The sequence below is a fragment of the Cavia porcellus genome, unplaced genomic scaffold (genome assembly GCF_034190915.1).
Source record: "Cavia porcellus strain 051 isolate PalLab524CR breed Dunkin Hartley unplaced genomic scaffold, mCavPor4.1 scaffold_13, whole genome shotgun sequence".
NCBI lineage: Eukaryota > Metazoa > Chordata > Mammalia > Rodentia > Caviidae > Cavia > Cavia porcellus.
This window is the reverse complement of record NW_026947496.1, coordinates 28,192,951-28,218,988: the sequence shown is the minus strand read 5'-3', so window position 1 is coordinate 28,218,988 and position 26,038 is coordinate 28,192,951. Positions and strand designations below refer to the sequence as shown.

General features: G+C 36.9%; 1 protein-coding gene across 7 annotated transcripts in view; it reads left to right on the top strand.

Moving 5' to 3' along the window:
- LOC100712642 (cytidine monophosphate-N-acetylneuraminic acid hydroxylase) overlaps window positions 1-26,038 on the top strand; it is a 378,296-nt gene that overhangs the window by 292,252 nt on the left and 60,006 nt on the right. The window contains exons 2-3 of one of the 7 annotated variants that reach the window (XM_063259973.1): window positions 1,511-1,629; window positions 4,561-4,627. The exons of 5 other annotated variants lie outside the window; for them this stretch is intronic. The gene's annotated coding sequence lies outside the window, so the exon portion shown is untranslated. The remainder of the gene's footprint in view (window positions 1-1,510; window positions 1,630-4,560; window positions 4,628-26,038) is intronic. One more of the 7 variants, XM_063259976.1, reaches the window with a different exon arrangement.

Below are 26,038 nucleotides of genomic sequence, written 5' to 3'. Positions count from 1 at the left end.
GGAAGTGCAGGACTAAAAGGCAAAGAGACAGGAGAGAGGGAAAAGAGGGAGCACACACCATTAATACAAAAAGAAGTAAAATTGTACAAATTGAAGCAGTTTATAACAGTTAGAGGTATACTGTAAGACCCCAAAGGATGGCTGAAGAAATTCACCATCTGTGTGAGAAGGAATTACAGGCAAAGATCAGTGAAGGGCAATCCACTGCCTTGAAGCAATCCACCTTTCTACTCCAATCCTGGCTTTTGCACTGTTCCTCCAGAGGTAGTGCCTAGTCTTCCAAGGCAGTCATCTCATCAGTCTCCTTCCCTAGCCGCTCACGTTTTCCACAGACAGAGAGACATCACCTCTGAACATGATAGGATGTTGCTAAGGACCTTCTGCACAGGCTCAGAATCAGCAAACATGACAAAACCAAAATTAGGTAATTTCTCACCCCAGCTTATGTGAAGTTCCATCAGATTCCCATAATCTCTGAGTTCTGATTTTCCCAGCTCATGAGATGAGTTACCAATGTAGAGTTGGTGACTATCAGCGTGTCTCACCATTCTTTGGGGTTCAACATCACCTTGCTTCCCAGCCTTACAGATTGGTCTGAGGAGGAATTTTTATTCTTTGTTCTTGAACTCTTTGATACCTCTGAGGACTCTGCATGGAATCTGAGATTTAGGCTTAGATTCTGGATGGAGACATGAAGCTGGTACTTCCACAGTGTGAGGAGGCATCCCTTCACGGGAACAGCTCAACAAGGAGGAAGGTTTTCACTAGTCACAGAAGCTCAAGAAAATCTCTTCATGTGCTATCTGAGCTGTGTCTCTGGGAGCTAGAGAACTCTTTCGAGCATGCCAGCCCAGATTGTTCCTCTAGGATTTCTAATTATGTCAAGAATACCTGGCATTGTCCCAACAGGAAAAACCCATTTTAAACTTTACTGGAACTTTACAATTGTCCCCAGGTTTTCTCTTAAATCTCTTTCTAGCAAGAGAGCAGACCAATGTAGGACAATTAGAAAATCATGGTTGAACATTTGACCTTGAAAAATAATATGCCAAGCAGGAGACTGTCTGATTACAGTTCCTCTTGCCCCCAACTATGACTGTAAATCTAGAGAATGGTTTTCCAGAAAAGTACGTCAAAAAAAATAACATAATTGAATTGGTTCACTCATTATATCCTGGGTCATGCAGGGTTCCTCACAGGAAATGGTGATATCAATCAACAGGGGCATTGTTCACTGGGCCTCTTCAATTGGTGAAACAAGAAATGAGGGTTTGGGCTGGCCTAATCCCTCTCTGGGAGTAGAGTCAGTCAACCATCTAGCATCACGAGTTGAGCACATTGGCTGCCTCCCTCAGAGCAGGGGCCAGGTAGTGGTTTGGTGTAGTTGCATGAGCAATGTTTGCACTTCTTATATTTGATTTTTGGGTTTTCCCTTAGACAATTTGGGTGAGTTTAAAGCATTGTCAATTGTGACAATTATAATTCTAGTTTTTTTTTTATCATCTTCCAGATTCCAGTGGTTGAACACAGAAAAGTCTATGTCCAGCAATTGAGTCATAGGTGTCTGGAGTCTCACTTGAAGTTTTTCATTAAGCATGTGGAAAAGACTCATATCCCCCTGAGAGACAGGTGGGGATCCATGGACAGGATCATCAAAGATATCTCTCTTCTTTGGGGGCCACCCCAAATACCATAGTTTGTGGACTTTTCCTGAGATAAAGTATTACAAAAGCCTAAACATGAGGGACTTCATTCCACCTTCTGTGTTTTAAGCAAAAATGAGTTATCTGAAAAATTGTCCCATAGTTTAAGCTGCCAACCCACATCCATCTTTTTCCATTTCTTAGTTCATATTGAGCCAAGTTGTATTGCAATCATCGATAAGCTGGTCATAGGTAAATTGGCAGGTCAAGTCTTTGCCACTGATCAAGGATGTGGTCTAGTGGAATCTGCAGGATGTGGTGCATGGAGTTTCCTCTGGCTCATCTTGGGGCTTATAGAGAGTGGCATCTAGACCATGGCTTTTTAAGATAGCATCCCATGCAGAAGGAGGAGACCTGACTATCTAAGAAGTGTCTCTTGTGAGACTCAAATATTCTCTAGACAGATATCTCTGTCCAAAGCTTGGATAATGGTGGCATGTTTCATAGAAGCATAGAAGAAACCTTAAAGAAGGCTTTTATGTTTTCATATCAGGACCTACTAGCTCCAGAGGAGGAGAGAGCTGAGCCACTGGATGGCTCTATCTAGTCCTCTAGAACTCCCATAAGTTCAGGACGGAGTCTCTCACCACTGAGACCCTTAGCCATGCCGAGCCCCTTTGATGACTGGACCTCAGCAAGGCTACACCATTGGAGAGGCAGTATCTTTGACTCGTCTAGGCATTTTGAGCCACTTGATTCCACTACTTAAGCAGGGTAGAGCCACGTGAGAAAACAGTATCTCTTACATTTATCCTGATTGTAAAAACTCTGGTACTTTGTTTAAGCAGTAGAGGTGGAAACCTCTTTGAAGAACAAAACAAAAACCCTTAAAAATCCTAAGAATGTGGATGGCTGTCGTTTGACTCATAGTCACTTGAGTTAAGCTTTACTGGCTGTGCTTTTGGTCTGCTCAGGCTGTCAGGCATATCAAACTGCTCAATTACCCGCATTCTGTTAGAAGGAACAAAGGAAACAAACATGGTAGAACTCATATCTCTCCAAATTAGGTGGCCAGTCATGTGATGAGACAAGATAGTGACTTGGACTAAGACAGCACCCCGAGAAAGAAGCAACTATCGGGGAAACAGATGAGACTCTGAACACAAAAAGCTGTAAACTGGGGTAGGTAGCTACTTAGGCAGGCTACCAACAGTTATTTTTTCCCAAAAGAGTGAGCAAGCTGAGAAAAGTACCACAGAGAACAGAAACAGATCAAAAAGGCATAGCTAAATGATCTGTTCTGGGCAAATAATAGGCTCTCTGACTGTTCTTTGCTGCTTTGTATCTATGCCAAGTAACCAAAAATGGGACAGAGAAGAAAAGGGGAGTTAAATTTCATTTGAGCCTCACACCAGCAGAGACCAAAAAAAAAAACCAAAAACAAAAACAAAAACAAAATCCACAGAGGCCATGCCTTTTCCCCTCCGTGTATATGCAGGGCACCACAGGAAAGAGGTCCTGGGACCACGAGAAGTCTCCCAGATTTCTCAGCAGAAGTGGGGAGAGACCTGGCTCTACCCTGCTTAAGTAGTGGAATCAAGTGGCTCAAAAAAGCCCAGACAAAAACGTGCCTGAAGGACCTTACCTGCTGTCCTGGCTGGCTAAGCTAAATACGCTACCAGGTTTTGGGGTGCTGAAATCTCCATTTGGAGGTAGTTTTTGGTTCTTTCTCTCCTGAGCAAAGAATTGGTCAAGACAAGTTCAAATGGTAGTAAAGTTTTATTAAAGCAGGAAAAGAAACATGCTCAGCAGAGAAACTAGGGCCAATAAAAGTACACTGTACAGGGTGAAAGAAATATACCCTATAGTATGAGGCAGGCCACCATGCAAGAGACCACAGTGGCAAAAACTCAGTGTGGACTGTCCTTTTTGTATAACCCACTCTTCAGCGGGTGTCAAGTCTGGCCATTTGATTGAAAACCTGCTCAAATGCTCATAAGTAGCCCACATTCAGGGCTTTGGGCACCATTGTACACGTGTTCTGGGGTCTTGCCGTGCCTCCTGTCCCAGCCAGTGTTATTCATGCCCTACCTACCTTCCTGTTTATGACCTGGGAAGAGAAACTCCGGTTCCTACTGTTACATCAAGAAGCGGACAGCTCACCATGCCATGCTGGACCATGCTACGCTCTTGTAAAAATGACACTTCCAGCAATCTTAAATTGGTGCGATGATAGGCAATCATACGGACTTTGAGGGCTGGCCCTCAGAGTCAATGCAGAAGACAGAAATACATTGTAACTGTGGGAGAGGCACTTTCATTAAATACCAGACCTCATGGAGAAAGACAGAATGAGTACACCCCCATCCTTCCCCTGGGGATGATTAGCAATGATTGATATTCTAAGTAGGTATTGATCACTTTTGATAAAAGATGGAAACCTCCCTTTCAGGAAAAGTCCCTGTTTGGCCCATGTACCTGAATTACTTACCCATTTGATTCCATTTAATCAATATTCCCTTAGCGATTATACTCATAATCCTATAAATTCACCATAGTTTTCTTCCAAGTTAGACCCACCTTGTGAGTTCCCATCGGGTCAATGTTACCTAAGAGTGGTACTTTCAATCCTATTTATAGTTTTCTCAATTTAGACCCACCTCACCTTGTTGTGGTTTTGCTCTATAAAACTCCCTTGAGAAGTGGGAGCCCTCAGTCACCCCACTCATGAACCCTACTGTTTCTCTTAGATGCTTTCCTTTCCTCAATAAATACGGCTCCCCAAATAAATATTTTCTGCTTTTAACTCCATTGTTCTGAGAATTTATTCCTTAGTTTTAGAGAATACAATCTTACGTGTTGGATACCTTGCAGGCTAGCAGATTGGGAGCTACAATGTTTTCCTTATTTTATGTAGATTATTTGGAGGTCCTGTACCATCCCTACAGCATTTGGAGGTCTTCTGCCAAGATAATAGGATGGAAGTAAGTGTCTGGTTTTGCTTCATAGATTTTGAATTATTACTCATTTAGACATTGTTACTTATGAAGTTATTGTTACTTATTAAGTTATTATACTCATTGTGATCTTTTTTATGTTTTATATTTTTATATTATGTCTGTCAATTTCTTGTAATTGATTATGCTTTGTCTTATATACACTGTTTTATTAAAATGATGATAAATTTAAATTGAGAAAATGGGAAGGTTATGATGCTTCTTTAATGGGACACTTTATTCTTCTTTTGTATATGTTGCATTTGGACTAGTTGCTGAATTTACTGGTATTCCTTGCTTGACAACAGCACTAGGAAGAATAATGTTAGGGCGTCCCCTAGTGGACTTTAATATAAAATTCTGTAAAATGGGTCTTTTTATGAAATTTACTCTGTGTTTAGGCATTTATCTTCCTTTACAGAACTTTAACAAACAGTGGTCACTCTTCCAAATGCTGTGAAAGCAGCTGCTATTCTTACATCAGGGGACAGATTTCCCCAGCACTTTCTGGTGAATGCTCACTGAAGTCAATAGTCAATGGAGTACTGAGTGGAGAGGCAGCTGAAATCCATTCTGAAGTCAATCACTAGTTTCATGGAGCTAGTTAGAGGCTGGAAGGACCACTTAGGGGTTTTGGCCAGGGCCATTCTCTGCCAGATGCCCAAGAGTTCCTCAGTGGGAGCTGGGTCCCAGAAGCCTGACTAGGTTACCAGCAGAAAAAAAAATCTCTGTTTATCTACTGCACCTTTTTTTCTCTACTAATAAGTCACAAATTCCTCCTCAGCTTTTCTCTGACTCAATGGGAGTTAACTTTAGAATCATCATTAGAGCACCCCTGTGCCCTGAGAACACAGAGTACATCAATGTTTAGTCCAAGGCAATTCTTTGCTCTGTGACTGCTGGATTTCAGGACTAAATTTCCAGAATGATGAATTTCCCCTCCCTGAGGCCCTGGGAGAGTGAAGATGACTTTCACTTATCCTTAGACCATTAAAAACAAAAACCTGGTCTAGATTTAATCCTGAAACTTTCAAAAAAATAAATCTAAAAGTTTTAGTCCAAATGTATCTGCTTTTCAGTCCTTAGAAAAATTACAGATTAACTCCTCTTACTTCCCACTTCCCCCAACAATGATGCAGACTGGTTTTCATAACATATTTTCATAATTGATAAAATAAAGCATTCCTAGGGACCTTTCCCAGTATGTACCTTTAAAGGAAAATTTCACATGGTATCAAAACAGCAGTTTTGGCAACCAACGTTTGCCATTGAAACAACAATGAAAAGCCTAATTAGTTTGATATTTCAGTTAGATAAACTGTCAGCCTACAGCCCATCTTAAAAATTGTCTTTGATTTCACAGATTTAAAAGATTTGTATTTCTTCCAATTCTTATTACAAGAGATCATCATTAGTTTCAACTACAGAAAGTTCTGACTAAGCTATTTATACTTACAAACTTAAAAATTGTAATAAAGTCATTATAGTTCAACTTGGCCAAATACATCTGGTTGCATTCTGGTCTGTTAAGAACAGCCTTATGTGTCTGTCTGTTCACTTTGTGACTGGCTACAATACTTCCAACTGTTTTGTTTGAACTCAAAATTTTTTTTCTTCTTTTTTGCCTTTTTGAATTTTAAAAATATTTGTCTCTAAGGCTTATAGATTAGTGTCATTAGCATTAAGGATATGCTTCCATCCAGGGTACCAGCTGATTAAAATGATGTCAAAGCTACTTTACAAATACAACACATATTGTCTGTGTACAATAATTTAGGAGTCTTTCATTCATCAAGAATAACGTGTTGTTGATTTGGTTGTCATAGGTTATCTAAAAATTTATTAACATAATTCAAGGAGTGCCTTAGACTTAAGGAAGTTGCTGGACAGCTCCCTTGATGAATAGAGATGCAGCTGCCTGGAAATATTTTTAATCCAGTCTTTGTTTACTAGTAGGACCCCAGTAATTTCTATAATCTTATGGGAGAACACCCCAATAACATATCATAAAATGTTTACATTGGTTGGCATCAAAAGTTTAAGTTTTCTGTGGGCAAAATTACAAGGTTATCTGATTAAAATATGCTCTTGTTACATAACTAAATTAAGAGACGCTTCCATGCAGCTATGACATTCATTATTGTTAATCTCATGGTACACTCAATGTATTCATTCATTCTGGGTGTACAGGTCTTGTAAGATATAAAACTATGATTGTAAGCTCATGGGAGGTGCTGTCTTTTCTCACCCTGGAATGCACCCAGCTTGCACAGCTTATCAGGAAGGCTGGCTAACTGATTTCTTGGCTGGTCTTCCAAGTCCCAGCATGGCCAATTCTCAGGAGAACTTGGATTTTCTCTTCCTTTTGATAAATAACTGGAGGACCTGGTTCTCATCCTTCTTTGACCTTCAAGAATGTATACCTTAAAGTGTCTTCTATTTCATTTTCCTGCCTGGTTGGTAGGAACAGAGGAGTGTCATGTAGGAACATCCAGTAACTGTCTGTCTTCTGACTTGCTAAGTTAATATAATATCAGTTTGATATGCTGCTTGTTTCTCAAAAGTTAATGTTTGATTTAACAATAACATCACATCGGGGAGAGACAAGAAGGTGGTGGCTTGCTAGGTAGCTGGGTAGAGAGCCTATCTGGGAAAAAACAGCTCAGACACTGGAATTTGACAATACGAAGCAGGCCAGATGAATGGAGAGGGATTCTCACAACCCCAGGAAGAAACTGAAAGAAAAAGAAAAATAGGAAGAGGAAGGAAAAACTTGGGTGGAGGGCTGGAGTTGGACACGCTCACTGAGACCCATCCCGTGCTGTGCTGGGAGCACCGTGGAGTTGGACGATTCAAGGTCATGCTGAAGCCACAGCCCCCAAAATCAGGAGGTGGCGAGGCCTGGGCCCTTGATGGGAGAACACAGCACAGTGTGGAGTGGAGCCAAGGTGCAGAGCTGCATTAATTCTCAGTGAGTGCTGGAAATTGGGTCCCATGGTGGGTGTGGCTGGCTGGAAAACATCTTGGAGTGGGGCAGAGTCCAGTGCTGTCGTGGCATCATTCAACCCCCCAGGACAAGAGAGGACTGGTGGGATCAGCTTGGGCTGCCCCTGGTTGGGACCCAATAGCCAGGGATGAAATTGTCCCAACCCTGTGATGTCCACAAACCAAAGCCTAAGTTGCTGAAGGCACTTGCCGGTTTACTGGCTCAGAGGAGAGGGGCCAGCCCACAGTTCCTGCATGTACCTCAGATAACAGCAAACAGGAGAGGGCAGCAAAACCCCAGTCAGCACATTTCAGAAAAACCATAAGCAATACGGAGAGGGCCTGAGACCTCCAGTACACCCCGGTCTGAAAGAAACCAGAAACATGAAAAAAGAAAAAAAAAAAAAGAAAAACCTCCAGTCACTGACCCTGGGAAAATGAGCCAGGAGAGGAAAATACAGAAGAGAATCAGTGCAGCAATCATGCAATATTGGCCACAACATCAGCGCACATAAAGAAATGTGACCTCATAGACGAACTTAAAACTGAAATTCTAATCCAAGTGAGGCAAGATATAAAAAGATTAATAAAAGAAATGCTAAGCCCCTCTCAAGAAGGCACAGAAGGAAGAATGGAAGAAGCCAGAAAAAACAGAGAAACTTTTGGTGAAGAATATTAACAAAATGTAGAATACATGAAACAGATCCAAAGAGATTACCAGGAAAATAAAAATTCCATTCAAAGCTAGCAAAATGCCTTGACAGAAACTAAAGTTAGCCTTTCAAACTTGAAGAGAGATTTCCAATGTGTGATCATGAAAGAAAAGACCTATTAAAAATAATAAGAAACCAGGAAGTAACAATTCAAAGGCTAGAAGACGACAAGAGGATCTATAACTTAAGAATAAAAAACATGAGCAAAGAAGCAGGAGTAACCACAAATGAGTTACAAAGGCTATTCACAGAAATAATTAAGGAAAACTTCCCAAGCATAGGAAAAAGAAATTATATCCAGATAAATGAAGCATACAGAACTCCAACCAACTACAACCAAAACAGATCTACACCCCGACATATAATAATCAAGATCCCAGAAGTCCACCACAAGAACAGAATATTAAAAGAGTTCAGAGAAAAGAATCAGATCACTTACAAAGGAAAAATCATCAAAATAATGACACATTTATCAACACAAACAATCAAATCAAGTAGAGGGGAAATAGTCCATGCCCTGAAAGAAAGTAGCCTCCAACCCAGATTGATGTACCCTGAAAAACTCTCTCAAAGTTAATGGAGAAATAAGATGTTTTGAAGACAAGGAGGAACTGTGGGAGTTCATGGCCACCAATCCAACCCTACAAAAAGTATTGAAGGACATTCTATAGAGAGAGAGAGAGAGAAATAACAGGATTCCAGAAACAGTGATAAAGAGGCTTCAATGAATGGGGCAGACAGTGGAATGAAGGAGAAAAGTGGACAAATAATAGCAGAAATATGGAATAGCAGTGATGAGGGAGAGAAGGTAGGCTATAATCTTTACTATAGATAGCCTTGACACTAACAAAAGAAACACAGGCAGAGTAGATTAGGAGGCAGGATCCATCGAGATGCTCTAAATAGGAAATATACTCAACCTGAAAGAAGGTTAATAAACTGAAAGTCAAAAATCAGAAAACAATGCTCTATGTGACAGGGAACCAGAGAGAAATAGGGACAAAACTTGTCCAGCAGCCACAGATGAGTTGGAAAGTTAGGATACTTTTGTGCAGTGTAGCACTACACAGCTAGAAGGAAGGAAAACCTTGTGGTTTTAGTAAGTAAAGGAATACAGCTCAAGATCAAGCTCAGAATAAAAAGGTTCAGCACCACTCAGATAGATGGAGGGTTGATCCTGTAACCTAAAAACTAAAGGAGTTAGTGGGACCCAAAATATACAAAGCATCCTGAGAAAGAGAAAGGTGAGGAATTGCCTAAAAAAGGAAGGCACAGGACATTGTTAATAGTGTATCAGGATTTAAAAGCCACAGTAGTCTTATAGCTCTGTTTAGTTTGATTTTATATTTTGTTCTGGTCTGTGTACTCATACTAGATTTGAGGGAATAGACAGCTATCCCCCAAATAGCAGGCTATACCATGGTAACTATCCTTAATTTCCTATTAACTTAAACTGAAACCCTGTATTACTTACATTGTCTTACTTTGACTGATCTTATTTGAAGCTGGTTTGTTAGACTGCTGTTTTATCTTGACTGATTTTATTCAAATTTTGTATGCTTGATAGTATCAAGTCTAAGAGTAGAGGCAACTATTCTGAAGATGACAAGATGTCACAAGATATCCATTCCAGTTTGATTATTAACTGCTTTTGAAGTCTTACAATGTCTCCAAAGCTGTGTTTTTATTAAAATAGCTATGTAATGCTATGTTCAGTTATATTATGTCTGATGATATTGTACAAGTCTATTGAAAATAACAAGAGAAAACATAGAAACTACTGTATATCACCTAATATTGTGGTTTTATATGTCTTTTTCATTTCATGTTTTTCTAGGAATTTGTTTTATTGTCTTGTTTTGATCTGTTTTTCCCTATAATATAGAAAGGATAGATATACAATTAGGGATTCACACATGGGGGGAATTTCTAAACAGTTTATGGGAACAGATTGTATAATGCACAATGTAATAAATAGATTCTCTGAAGAAGAAGAGACACAAAGATACCCAGTGCTAATTCTTTAGCATTATGATATAAAATCTAACAATACTATTATTCACTGTTCAGACTGATATTAGTTTAGTCTCTTATGTTCAATGTCAGCATATGTAAAGATATGCACAGCTACTTCGAAGAGAAAGAGAGACATTATGGCAGTCATTATTGACTTCCCCAGTGTCAGGTCTTGAAGACCTAAAAAGCTTTCATCATCCTGTTATGATTAGATTAATTCTATAATGTTCAGTATGTATTCAATGTGTGAGGAGATGGGGATAACTATTTGGAAGAAAACTACAGACAATAAGATAGACAGTGAAGATCTCCAGTGGACTTCCTTTGAAATCTGTGTTTCTTAAAATTGTTTCCTTATGATCTGTTTTGTTATGTTTAATCTTACCATCTTTAAAATAAAGAACTAACAAACAAAAATAACATCACATCTCCTCAATCTTGTTTATATGTCTAAATAAGTCCTCTAAAGACCTCAATGTACTTATCAGGGTCATCTGAAAACTTTCCTAGATTTTGTTTGATCTGTCTTATATCACTGAGAGGAAAGAACATGTGAAAACAGGTAGTCTCCTATGGCTTATAGTTATTTTTTGAGCATAAATAAGCATTATTTTTAAATTTAATTTTGCTTATTTATTTTTAAGCCAGTCAAATTTAACAGTGGGGGGGGGTGGTATACCAACTTTAGTGACACTAGTGTTAGTAAGTTCTGATAACCCACTGCCATCGGACCAGCCTAAGCATTATTTCTTAATGCAAAGAAAATCTGAACATTTGGTAATTCTAATCATTTTTATTTTTTCTTACAGTTCAGTTCTAGTTATGAAATAGCATCATAAGTTATACTTCCTTCTGCATTGTACTTTGACTCTAGAGGGAAGGCAGGCCATGCACAAGTATGGAAAAACATCAAATGGCTCTTTTTAATATTTGAGGGCCAAACTTCTCCCAGTGCTTAAGAATACATTCTACAGGAGTAAGAAATTTTGACATTGATTTCACTACCTGAAATGCAAAAAGAAAGAATCAGCATCCTTTTCATTTCTATTGGATTTTTGTACTCTAAAGCCATTTCCCATGTTGATTCCACCTCAGAGCAGATGCCTGCCATCTGGAGAACGATCAGAAGATAAAGTTGGGCAGACTATCCACCCTTCCACTGGCACATGATCCTGTCTTCCCAGGAAACTTGTGATCTTACTCTCATAGGTATTTTCAAAAGCACATGGTACAATTGATCTTGGCATTGACCCTTAGCATTAAACCACTATGTCCCAGTCCTTTGAAAGACAGCGAGGGCAAATACAAAAGAGTGAGTTGAAAGTGATCAGATAAATACTTGGGAAATCTTTCTTAGTGCTAAGACCAAGCTACACCTTTTCAAGTTCATTTTAAAATTTTATATTTCTGAAGCTCACAGGATAGATTTATACCAGCCATCTAGCAACCACAATTTTCACGTTAAAAAATGAACATCTATAAGTCTTCTACACACACATGAAAGAAGAGAAACGCTGACTAAAATCTCTTTCTTGCTCATAGTTAGCATATACAAGGCACAAATGTAAACCATCTCTCTGATAGCTGCTTTTGTCCATGAAAAGCAAACAGCTCTTGCAATTTTCCTTAGCCTGATTTCTGGATGGAAGAGCAGGTTAATGATCATGGGGTTCTACAATTAACTCCCAGTAAGTTAGAGAAAAGCTGAGATTTCTAACTTACTAGCAGAGAGGGAAAAGTCCAAACCTGTAGTTCAACTCCGAACAGAGACTTTATGAAAAGGCTCTCGAAGCATCATTTCTGCTCCCTCTAGAACAAAGGATATCAGAAGATCACTGAAAGGGTGATCACCTCACTGACCAGCGCAGGTAGGAATGACAGATATGTGGAGATTTTTCTTAGTTACCCACTAGGGCTGTGAGGACTTAGTTTCCACTGAGGAACATTTCGTTATTCACTAGGAAGTAGCCCTGGCCATGACCTTAGTTCTCTATTGGCCACACAACAAGAGACCAGTCTCTGGAGGAATCCAGCTACCTGTCTTGTCATCATTTCATTGGGCCATTGGCTTGAAGATGGTGGGGGAACCTGTCCTCTACATTTAAAATGGCACCAGCTTTTACAGCACCTAACTAGCTGGAAGCGTGCTTGCTTTTTGTTAAATTTCTGTAAGAGATAAATAAAAACATGAGCTAACTATAGACTAGATTTTATTTTTAAAAAACCACCCCTCCAAAAAAACCGCTGTTTTCCAGAATTTTATATAAAAATCCACTAGGGGGTGCTCTAACATTACTCTTTCTATCGCTGCATCTAACAAGCAAAGAACACCAGTGGATTCAGCAATATTCTACATGCTGTTACAAAACGAGAATAAAATGTCTCATTAAAAAGGCATCATAACCTTACCATGTTCTCCAATATATCATCATTTTTACAAAACAATGTATAAAACAATGTATATAAGAGACAAACCATAAGCAATTACAAGCGATTGACAAAACCATAACTTAAAAATTTAAGGATTTAAATTTTAAAATTTTGATTATTGGGCTGGGGATACAGCTCAGCAGCACAGCACCTGCCTGGCAAGCACAAGGTCCTGAGTTTGAGTCCCAGTACCAAGAAAAAAATTTGCTTTTGGTTACTTCAAACAAGTCACGATCAGGAATCTGTGAAACAAAAGCAAACTCTTAGTCCATCTAATTATTTTGGTAGGACCTCTAAATGACATAGGGATGATTTTTCTAAATAATCCAGATAATATTAGAGAAAGATTATAAATCCCAATTTGCTAGCCTGCTAAATGTCTGATAAGCAAGTTTCTATTCTCTAAAATCAAACAATGAATTCTAGAAACCGTGGAAATTAAGAGCAGAAAATATTTACTGGGGAAACAAAAGCTATCTTTACTGGGGGAAAGGAAGCTTCTTTATAATACAGAAAGATGGAGTCCTGAACAGGTTTCCAAGGACCCGTCTTATCAAGGGGGAACAAACTATAAGATTACAAGTAGGTAATATTGATCCAGTGGAAAATCACAAGGTGGGTCTAAGATTGGACCAAAAAATGGTGAACTTTTAAGAACATATAATTGCTTAATAATATTGACTAAATGGGGATCAAATAGGGAAGCAAGTTACATAGCAATTGTAGATAGGACAAACAGGAACTTTTCTTGAAAGAGAGGTTTCAGTTCCCTACCCAGTGCAATTGATGGCTATTCTGAATATCAGTTATTAGAGAAACTATATGGTTGTAATCATTCTATCTTTTTGTTTTGATGCCTGGCCTTTAACAAATGCAACTTCCCCACAGTTGCAGTGTATTTTCATTTTCTACACTGACTCCTGAGGCCCTACCCCTGTCTGCCTGCCTGTATCACTCCTACTTAACTTAGCTATGTATAACAGTATCATTGATCTTTCTACCTTGGCTGTGTATTTCCTTTCCAGAGAGTCTTAAGTGGGGATCAAATAGCCCTTTCAAGCTGGTTTTTGCACGTGAAAGCTCACATGTCTTTTTGTGGCTTATAATCTATTTAAGTAAATAGAATTTACTTTTTAGAGAAGTTCATGTTCATAACAAAATTAGGCAGAATGTGTTCTCTCCCCCATAAATGGGGAGTCTCCTCTACTGTTAGTATTCCTCATCAGAATGGCACACTTCTTGTAATCAGTGAACCATATTGTCACCATATTATCACCCCAAGTTCACGGTTTAGATTACGATTCCTCGTTGTTCGTTCCATGGTTTTGACAAATATATAGTAACATGTATTTATCACTATAATATTATACAAAAATATCTGCCTAAAAATCTTTTGTGCTTACCTATTCATTCTCCTTTACCCCCAGCCTTGATGAAGACTGTCTCTAAAATTTTGCCTTTTTCCAGAATTTCACTTGGAATTTTACTGTATGTAGCTTTTCATATTGCCTTCTTTCACTTAGTACATTTAGGCTTCCTTCATGTGTTCTCATGTTTGTATATCAGTCATTTCTTTGTAGCACTAAATAATAATCATTGTCTTGATGTAAATTTACCCATCCACTTACTGAAGGAGGTCATTATTATTTCCAAATTTGTCAGTTACAACTAAATCATCTAGAAACATTCTCGTGCAAGTTTGGGGGTGAATGCAACTCCTTCTTAACTCCTTTGGGTCAATATGAAGAAGCACAATTGCTGGATCATGGAGTAGGAATGTGCTTAGTTTTATAAGAAGCTGCAACATTTTCTTCCAAAATGATTATCATTTTGTGTTCCCCTATTAGCAAAGTATCACAGCTTTTGTTGCTCCACATCTTTGCCAGAATTTAGTATTCTTGGTTATTGTGTTTTTTTTAAAAAAAAACATTCTAATAGGCATGTACTGCCAATCCACTGTCTTTTAAATTTGTAATTCCTAATGTGTATGATGCTGATTATCTTTTAGTATGCTTATTTTCCATCTATAGATCTTTGGTAGTGTAGCTTTCAGATATTTTGCTTATTTAAAAAATTAGATTGCTTTGTTAAGCTTTAAGAGAGTTGGTTGGGAAATTTTATGTACCTATAGAAGTTACATCTACTTGATACGCCTCTTGAAAATATTTTTTCTCAGTCTGTGCCTTCTCCTCTTCTTCTCATTCTAAGGTCTTTTGAGAGCAATTTTCAATTTCAGCAAAGTTCAGTTTATTGATTTTCTCCTATGAATCATGTCTTCGGTGTTCTGTCTAAAAGACCACCACCAAGACCACCATCATCTGTATTTCCTTTTATACTACCTACTAGTAATTTTATAGTTTTGTATTTGACACTTAGACCGCTAAATCATTTGAATTAATTTTGTGAAAAGTTTTAGATCTATGTGTTGATTCATTTTTTTGCAAGTAGATGTCTAATTATTCCAGTTGCTGAAAAGTCCTTTGTCAAAATCAGCTGAATCTATTTCTGAGATCTGTATTGTTTTCCAATGATCTATTTGTTCTTTCTTGAAAACCATCTTTCTTAATATGTTTACAGTAAGTTGGATGGTGTCAATCCTACTTTGTTCTCCTCCAGCATCACGTTGAATATTCTTGTCTTTTACTTTTTCCATATAAACTTCACAATTAGTTGTCAATGTCCACAGTACTTTGCTGGGATTTTTATTGGGATCATGTTTACTCTATTGATTCAACTGAGTCCTTTCCATGAACATGAAATCTCTACATTTACTTGGTAGGTCTTTGATTTCTTTCATCAGCATTACAGTTCTTTTCATAAAAATGTTATACAAATTTTATTAGATTTTATATCTAAGTATTTCGTTTTATTGCTAATATAATTGATATTATGCTTTTATTTCAAATTGTTCTTGTTTATTGCTTGTTTAATAGGAAATTAATTTTTATATATTATTTTTATATTCTGAAAACTTGCTGGAATAAGGTTAATTTACAGGAATTTTTTTGATTATTTCAAATTCTCTACACTGAAAATCCGTCATTCACCAAGAAGACAGTGTTGCTGCTTCCTTCTCAGTTTATGTACCTTTGGCTCATTTTCTTGTCTATTCCATTATTCAGGACTTCCAGTGCAGAGTAGAAAAGCAGTGTGACAGGAGACATCCTTGCCTTGCTCCTAATCTAGTGAAAAATGTCTAGTTTCTTCATGTGGAAAGATGTTAGCTAGAAGTGTTTGTAGATACTCTTTATCAAACTGAAGAAGCACCCCTTTATTCCTGCTTTGCGGAGAGATTTTTAATCATGAATCAGTGTTGAATTGTGTCAAATACTTTTTCTGTATCTACTGATGAGATACTGTACGTTTTCTAGCCCGGAGTTGTGATAGATTTTATTAACTTATTTTTGAATGGTGGCCCAGCCTTGCATAACTGGAATAAATTCCATTTGATTATGTGCATAATTCTTATTATACATTATTACATTTGATTTGATGATATATGTGAGTATTTTTGCATCAGTGTTCATCAAAAATATCAGTGTGGTTTTCTCTTTTTGTAGTGCTTTTGCATGGTTTCGGTAGGAAGACGATGATGGGATCATAGAACAAATTAGGACATATTCCCTATATTTCTGCTTCTGGAAGAGATTATAGAAAACTGGTATGATTTTTTTCCTAAGTGTTTGGTAGAATTGACTGGTGTGGGCCTAGTGCTTCCTGTTTTAGAAGGCTATTAATTTTTTATTTGACTTACAGTGGTGCCTCAGTTAATGAACTTAATTTATTCTATGATTTTGGAAAAAATGACCATGTTTGTGCTTGTGTGGGAAAGACAATTACACCCATGTTTCTCACCCAATACGGAGTTCAAAAATGAAAACAAAAATTTGCCAAATGCTTCTGTTGTTCGAAAAAGAACATTTGTGAACCAAGGTACAATTGCGTTTAGTAGATTCAGATTATCTATCTCTTCCTGAGCAAGTTTTGGCAGATTTTATCTTTCACCTCATTCATTTGTTTTGTCCAATTTAACAAATTTTTGAGCATAATTTTCATAGAATTCATTTATTATCCTGTTATTTACGGGAGCTATTGTGTTGTCCTCTATTTCTTTTCTGATAGTACAGATGGTTCTTGACTTACAATGGTTTGAGTTTTGATTTTTTTTTTACCTTATAGTGATGCAAATTTGGCATACTCATTAGAGACTGCACTAGCATCATGCAGGACTATACTGTCTTACCAAACACTTAGGAAAGAAATCATACCAGTTTTCTATAATCTCTTAAATATAGGGGAAGACAGCAGTTATCTAAGTAAGAAAGTATGCAACATAATACTGAATGGGAAAAACTGGGAAATGAATGGAAAATGAAAACATTTTCTCTAAAATCAGAAATACCTACTCTTAACCCTCATATTCAACACAGTACTTGAAAGTTTAGCTACAACAATTAGGTAACAGAGTGAGAATAAAGAGAGAACTACTAACTACTATTTAGCAAGATACAAAATCAACATTAAAAATTCAATAACTTCATGTAGTAAGCCCCTGACTTATAAATATGTTCTTTTCTGGGGAATTGTTGATAAGTTGGATACATTCATAAATCTGACAAAATGAGTCTTTTATACCTTTGTCACAAATATGCAATAAATAAAGCATAAAAAAACAAACACACATACAAAAATTTCAGTAAGCCCCTGAATGTACTGTACTACTCTATATTATCATACTATATGTTAAGTACACAAGAGCACAACTGTGACAGATTTCTGGTGGATACACAAGCTACTTCTGCAATTTGTTCGCATTTATGAGTGTTCATATGGTGAGGTCTGTTCCTATCTGTGAAAGTTCCCAATTCAAATATTCCTAAGTTGGCGACTTACAGTACACCAATAGTGAACTAGGAGAGAAACAAATCAGGAAAAAAACCCTCCATTCATAACATCTTAAAAATACCTGGAAATCAACCTAACCAAGTAAGTGAAGACAGTATATAGAAGAAAGAAATTGAAAACACTAGAAGGTAGACCTCTCATGTTCCTGGAGCAACAGAATTAAAATCATTAGATAACTATGTTCCCAAAAATAAACCACAGATTCAATGCAATTATCATCAAAATTTTAATGAGCTTCTTTACAGAACCAGAAAAAGTCCTAAAATTCATTTAAAAAAACACAAAAGATCCAGAATAACCAATGTATCCTACGCAAAAAGAGCAAGGCTGACGCATCGCAATACAAGGATTTCAATTCTAATACAAAGCCATGGTAACAAGAATAACATGCTACCAGCCCAAAAATAGACATGGAAATCAATGGAATAAAATGCAGGACACAGAAACAAAGGTACACAAATATAGCCATCTCATTCTCTTTTTTTTCCTTTTTTTATTTTAAAGAGATTAAGACAAAAGAGGACATAACAAAGCAGATGAGATCAGTGCAAGTAATACAGCATTTTACCACAAGACAACCATAATTGAGAGAAGTTCCATAATGTCTCTTTCTTTGAAATGGTTGGGCATAGCTTCATACAATAGTATCAAACATAGCAAAACAGTATAAAACCATTCAAGAGAATGAAAGCATTACAGGGCTTTCAGAACCAAGTAACAGAGAATAAACAATGGCTACTATGTTATATCATTTTCCATAGAAAATTTGTTTATACTATCACACATAATAATATCCATTAAGATATAACATGATAGAACCAAAGGAAACAGAAAAATAAAAGCATAGTAGGACTTCAGAGTAAGATGATATTAAATCAGCACTGGCTATACTAATGTCTTGCTTTCTTTAAAATAGCTGTCTATACTATCACAGATAATAAAATCAAACATATTAGAATAGAACCAACTAATGAATGCAGATGTTATAAGGCTTCAGAGCAGTGTAATGGAGAATCATGATTACTATAAACTCTTATGTAATCTTACCATTTCTTTCACAGGGAGACTATATGGTATTTATACATGTGAATTTGATTTATTTCGCTTATGAGTATGGTCTCAAGTTGAACCCATTTATTTATAAATATATAAACATGATCATTCTTTATAGCTGAGTAGTACTCCATTGTATAAAAATACCGCAGTTTTTTTTTTGTTTTATCCATGCCTCAGTTGATGGACACTCAGGTTGTTTCCTGAGTGTTTCCTGAGATCTGGCGATTACAAATTGTGCTGCTATAAACAGAAGTGCATATATATCACTGTGGTATGATGCTTTCAGTTCTTCTGGGACTATGCCTAGAAGTGGAATAGCTGGGTCAGATGGGACTTCCAATCCCAGCTTTTTGAGAAATCTTCAGACTGACCTCCACAGTGGCTGTACCAGTCTACGCTCTCATCAACAGCGCAGGAGAGTTCCCTTTTCACTACAGCCTCTCCAGCGTTTCTTGTTGGTAGTTTTCTTGATCCTGGCCATTCTTTCAGGAGTGAGATAGAATCTCAGTGTGGTTTTAGTTTGCATTTCTCTAATGAGTAACGATGATGAACATTTTTTCATGTATTTATTTGCCATTTGTATTTCTTCTTCTGAGAAGTACGTATTCATCTCAGATGCCTATTTTTGGATTGGGTCCTTGAATTTTGGGGTTCTGATTGTTTTTAATTCTTTATATGTTTTAGAAGTCCTTTGTCTGAGGGACAGTTCACTAAGATTTTTTCCCAGTTTCCCAGTTTGTGGGTTTTCTTTTCACTATGCTGGAAATTTCTTTTGATGTGCAGAGACTTTTTAATAAGAGGTGATCCCAGTTATTGATTTTGGGAAGTATTTCCCGTGTGGTTTGATTCCTGTTCATGAATTCTGTATCTACCCCTATGTCTTCAAGATTTTTGCCCAATTTATCTTCCAACAGATTTAGTGTTTCTGTTTTAATATTCAGATCTTTGATCAATTTAGGTTTTAGTTTAGTATATGGTGATAGGCATGGGTCTAGTTTTAGTTTTTGACATGTAGAGAGCCAGTTTTTCCAAAACCATTTATTAAAGAGACTGTCGTTCTTCCAGTGAACATGTTTGATGTCTTTATTAAAGATAAGGTGGTTGAGTGTGTTGGTAGTTGTGGTTATATCTTCTAATCTATTCCATTGATCTTCAGATCTGTTTTTATTCCAGTACCATGCTGATTTTATTATAGTTGCTTTGTAGTATAACTTCAAGTCAGGCATAGTGATGCCTCCTGCCTTGCCTTTGCTGCTTAGAATTGCCTTTGCTATTCTAGGTCTCTTCTGGTTCCAGATGAATTTTAGGAGTGATTTCCTCTAGATCTATGAGGTATGTTGATGGTATTTTCATTGGGATTGCATTGAATCTGTATAACAGTTTTGGGAGAATGGCCATCTTTATAATATTTATTCTTCCTATCCATGAGCAAGGGATGTCTTTCCATTTTCTGAGATCCTCTTCAATTTCTTTTTTCAGGGTATTGAAATTTTCCCTGTATAGATCTTTTACTTCTTTTGTGAGATTAATTCCTAAGTATTTCATTTTTTTGGATGTTAGTGTGAAGGGTGTAGCTTCTTTTATTTCTCTCTCAGTGATGTTGTTGTTAGTGTATAGAAATGCTATTGATTTTTTTGAGTATTGATTTTGTATCCAGCTATATTGCTGAATTTCTTTATTATATCTAGGAGTCTTTCAATGGACTTTTGGGGGTCTTCTACGTAGAGTATCAATCATGTCATCCAGAAATACTGATAATTTAACTTCCTTTTTTCCTATCTTTACCCCTTGTATTTCTCTCTCTTGTCTTATTGCTTTGACTAATATTTCCAGTACTGTGTTAAACAGGAGCAGTGATAAGTGACATTCTTGTCTTGTGCCTGATTTTAAGGTAAAGGCATTCAGTTTTTGGCCATTTAATATGATGCTGGCTGTTGGTATGTCATAGATGGCCTTTATCATATTGAGGTAAAGACCATCTATTCTAATTTTCTGGAAGGTTTTTATCATGAATGAGTGTTGGACCTTATCAAAGGCTTTTTCTGCATCTATAGAAATGATCATGTGATTCTTATTTTTGGCTTTATTAATATGGTGGATTACATTTATTGATTTACATATGTTGAACCATCCCTGCATGCCTGGGATGAATACCTCCTGGTAATGGTGTATAATCTCCTCGATGATTTGCTGCATCCTGCAATATTTTATTAAGGATTTTTGCATCTGTGTTCATTAGGGAGATTGGCCTATAGTTCTCTTTTTTAGTTGGGTCTTTCTCAGGTTTTGGTACTAGAGTAATATTTGCTTCCAGGAATGACTTAGGAAGAATTGCTTCCTTTTCAATTTCATTAAAGAGGTTTTTTTCGGGGGGGGGTACTGGGATCAAACTCATGACCTCACGCTTGCCAGGCAGGCACTTATGCCGCTTAGCTAAATCCCTGGCTAATTAAAGAGTTTGAGGAGTGTCAGCATTGTCTTTGTATTTCTTGTAGAATTCTGTAGTGAATCCATCTGGGCCTGGGCTCTTCTTTGTAGGTAGGGGCTTAATTAATTACATTTTCAATTTCATTAATAGAAATTGGGTTATTCAGCCAGTTTTACATCTTCTTGACCCAGCTTTGGTACTTCATATGTTTCTAGGAATCTCTCCATTTCTTTGGCGTTATCAAACCTATGAGAGTAGAGGTTTTTGAAATAGGTGTTGATGATCTTCTGTATTTCTATTGGGTCTGTAGTGATTTCACCTTTTTCATTTCTTATTGCATGAATTTGAGCTGTTTCTTTCCTTTTTAAAAATAAGATTGGCTAGGGGCTTATCAATTTTATTTATTCTTTCAAAGAACCAACTCTTTGATTCATTGAGTTTTTGGATTGATTTCTTAGTCTCTATTGTATTAATTTCTGCTCTGATTTTTATAATTTCCTCCCTTCTTTTGGCTTTGGGCTTGACTTGCGCTTCTTTTTCTAGATGTTTGAGGTGTAGCATCAGGTTGTTTATTTGTATTCATTCTGTTTTCATGATGTGGGAACTCAACGCAATAACTTTTCCTCCAAGGACTGCTTTCATTGCATCCCACAGATTCCAGTATGTTGTATTTGTATTTTCGCTTGCTTGTAGTTATTGTTTAATTTCTTCTTTAATTTCCTCTGTGACCTACTGATTGCTCAAGAGTGTGTTATTCGATTTCCATGTGTTTGTGGGGTTTTTACAGTTTCTTTTATCATTAATTTCTAGTTTCATGGAGCTATGATCTGATAACATGCATGGGATAATTTCAATTCTTTTATATTATTTAAATATGTTCTTTGAGCTAGTATATGGTCTATTTTAGTGAATGTCCCATGTACTGCTGAAAAGAAGGTATATTCTGATGTTGTTGGATGGAACACTCTGTATATGTCTATCAAGTCCATTTGTTCACAGGTGTGATTCAGTTCTGTCATTTCTTTGCTGATTTTCTGTCTGGTTGATCTGTCCCTTGGTGTCAATGGTGTGTTAAGGTCTCCTATTATAATTGTGTTATTACTAATTTGATTTTTCATTTCTACTAATACTTGCTTTGTATAACTCTGTGCTCTGGAATTTGGTGCACATATATTTAAGATAGTTATCTCTTCCTCTTTAAGTTTTCCCCTAATCAGTATGTAGTGACCTTCTTTATCTCTTAGGATCATTCTTGGTTTGAAGTTCACATTATCTGCAAACATAATAGCTATCCCACTTTTTTTTCCATTCCTGTTGCATGCAGTATTGTTTTCCATCCTTTGACTTTCAGTCTGTGAGTTTCCTTTTGAGTTAGATGAGTTTCTTGCAGACAGCATATCGTTGGATGTTGTTTCTTGATCCATTCTGCCAGTCTGTTTCTTTTAATTAGTGAATTGAGACCATTTACGTTAATGGTTATAACTGTTATATATTGGCTTATTGTTGACATGTTTATCTTTCTTCTGTTGCATCTTTATCTTTCCATTCTTTTTATATGTCTACCTTGCTTAGTGGTTTTTTTCCTATGTGTATCTAGACTGTCTTTCAGTATTCTTTGCAGTGTTGGCTTGGTGATCATGAAGTTCTTCAGCTGTTCTTTGTCATGGAAGTATCTTATTTCTCCATCCATTATGAAGGACAATTTTGCAGGGTACATCAGTCTAGGTTGAAAATCATTTTCTTTTAGGATCTGAAATACTTCACTCCATGCTCTTCTTGACTTCATTGTTTGTGTTAAGAAGTCTGCTGTGATTGTAATAGGCTTTCCTTTATAGGTAATCTGTCTTTTCTCTCTGACAGCTTTTAGTATCCTATTCTTTGGATTTCTGGGATGGTGATTATTATATGTCTGGGTGTAGTTTTATTTTGGTTATGGCTATTTGGAGTTCTACATGCTTTACTAATCCTAATGTCAGTTTCCATTCTCATGTTTGGGAAATTTTCAGCTATTACTTCTGTGAATAGCATCTTGATATCATTTGTGTTGTTCCCTTCTTTTTCACTTATCCCTATCAGCTTTGTTGTTTTTCTTTGCATCGTCTTGTAGCTGTTGAATTGTTATTTCCTGATTCCTTGTTTTTTAAAAAAAGATTTTTCCTTTCCTGTTCACTAGCTGCAGTCTTGTCTTCGAGGTCTGAAATTCTATCTTCACTTTGTTGAGTCGGTTTTGACAATTTTTGATGAAATTTTTGATTTCCTGTGTATCTCTTTGAATCTGCCCACGTATTCTGTTTGTTTCTTAAATTATTCATCCAGGGAGTCTATATTTTTGTTTCATTCCTTTAATTTTTTAACTGTGTCTTCTTTAGATGTGTTCAGCATCTCTTTCATTACTTTTAACATTTCTTCTTTTACCTGGGAGATTATTTCTAGTTTGAATTCCTTTAACGTTTCCCAGAGTTGCTTCTTTATTTCAGTTGCTATTAATACAGGTATTTCAGGTGTATGGCATATATTTTCTCCTATGTACATGGCTCCTAAGCTTTCTTGGGATGGGCTGGAAGTTTGAGATTGCATTTTGGTCTTTTGTTTTGTCATTTTCCTATATTTCTGTGTTTCAAGTGTTGTTCTAAGTGTTGGAAATTGTCTCCTATGCCCTAGGTTTCTGGGACTGAATGGAGGTTGTTGAGCATGGTCCAGTCAGGCCTTTAGGCCCTCCCATTCCACCTTCAGTGTTCCAGGTAGCTGGGCAGGCATCTAACCACTGTGGATGATGGGCTAAAACTCTCCCTAGGCAAAGACCAATGCCCTGGAACTCACTTCACCTGCTCTCAACTCCCATAATTGAAGAAGGTCACTGGGCATAATATAGTCAGTCCACAAAACTCCCATGGCTAGTCTAGTGTGGCTGGGAACTGGGTGGGTCCAGTGAAGCAATGATCTTAAAGTCTCCCGGGGCTTGGGATGGTGTACTGGCTCACTCCAGCTACCAGCTGAGTTTCCCGGTTTGAGAGAAAGTCAATGGGCATGGCCTGGACAGACTTGAAACCTGTGAAGTGCAGCCTAGTGTAGCTAGGATCTGGGAAAGTCCTTGAGCTCTGGGAGCAATGATCTTAAAGTCTCCCAGGGCTTGGGACGGCATGCGGACTCACCCCAACCACCACCTAAGTTTCCTGGCTGGAGAGAAGGTCAGCCATCTCATTCTTGATAAGGAGCTAAAAACATTTTTGGAAAACAGAGAGCCTGTTTTACAAATGGTTCTGGGACAACTGATTTAAAAAAATAAAGGCATTTAGAAAATTATAGAGGCTACGAATGGCCAAAATAGGAATTCATTTGAAACAGAAGAGCATTAGAACAACAAAAACAAGTCTGGGCGATGAAGACAAGGCAAAAGGTGTCACAATCCCTTACTTGAAATTTTACTACAAAGTAAATTTACTTTACTGTTTTTACTGTGATAAAAACAGCATGGTACTGGCAACAAAACAGACCTAAGGATTGATGGAACAGATTAAAAGATGCAAAAACAGCTCCAAACATGCTCAGCTACCTTCTCTTTGACAAAGGAACCAAACATGTTCACTGAAAGAGAGATAGCTTCTTTAATAAGTGGTGACAGAAAAACTGGCATTCCAGATACCGAAGACTAATACTCGACCTATGTCTATCACTACTCACTAAACTAAAATTGAAATGGATCTGAGATCCTAATATTAAAACTGAAACACTAAATCTTCTAGAAAAAAAGAATAGGTATCACTCTTGAAGACAATGCGGTAGGCAACGATTTCATGAACAAAATCCCAACTGTCACAGAGAACCAACAACTGGGATATCATATTTCTTTTGCATAGCAAAAGAAACTACCAATGGAGTGAAAAGAGAATCCACAGAATGGGAAAAAAAATTGCCAGTTTTTTCCCAAAGGACTATTATGTAGAGTATATAAAGAATTGGGAAAAAATCAGATGCTTCAAATTAATTAATTAATTAATTAATTTTTACTTAAAACAAGAAAACAGTAGAAATTATATAGAATTTCAAAACAAGATAATAGGAAATTGACAGTGGCTAATTTATTGCATATTATTTTGAAAGTAGTTGCTCAGATTAAAAGCTATGGGTGTGAATAATTGATCAAACAATATAACACAAACTTTTTCAATGAACTAAAAGAAATTAGTAATATAATTATCTTAGCTGAGATATACATATATTTTTCCCCTTCCTTTTTTTCTCTCATCCCAGTTGTTCTTTTCTTTTCAGCAGTTTGTTTCCCTTTCACAGTATCTATTATAAATTTTGGATTATTTCAGTTTCTTGTACTAGGAAGATAATATGATGTTTACACGTGTGAGTTTGATGTATATCCTCTGTGAGTATGGTCTCATGTACCTATAAAACTCTTGAGATTATCGTTCTTTATAGCTGAGTAGTACTCCACTGTATAAAATACCACATCTTTTTAATCTATACCTCAGTTGATCAAACCCCCCAAATTTAAAGACTCAGTCCAAATAAGGACACCTGAGATGAATGTGCATTTCTCAGATATAGTAGAAATAGCAAATAAATATATGAAAAAATATTCTTCATCACTGTTTATTGGAGAGATGAAGATTAAAACAACCTTGAAATTACATCTCACTCCAAAAAGAATCACTAAAATCAAGAAACTGAATAATAAAAAATACTGGAATGACTATGGGGAAAGAGGAACTCTTCTCCACTGTTATTGGAAGTGGAGACTGGTGCAACCATTACCAACATGCAAATAACTACCAGTGCGATACTCTTTCACTGCAGAAGAAATGGTTGTCATAAAGAATACAAAACATAGGTGGGCACAGCTACTCAGAAAGC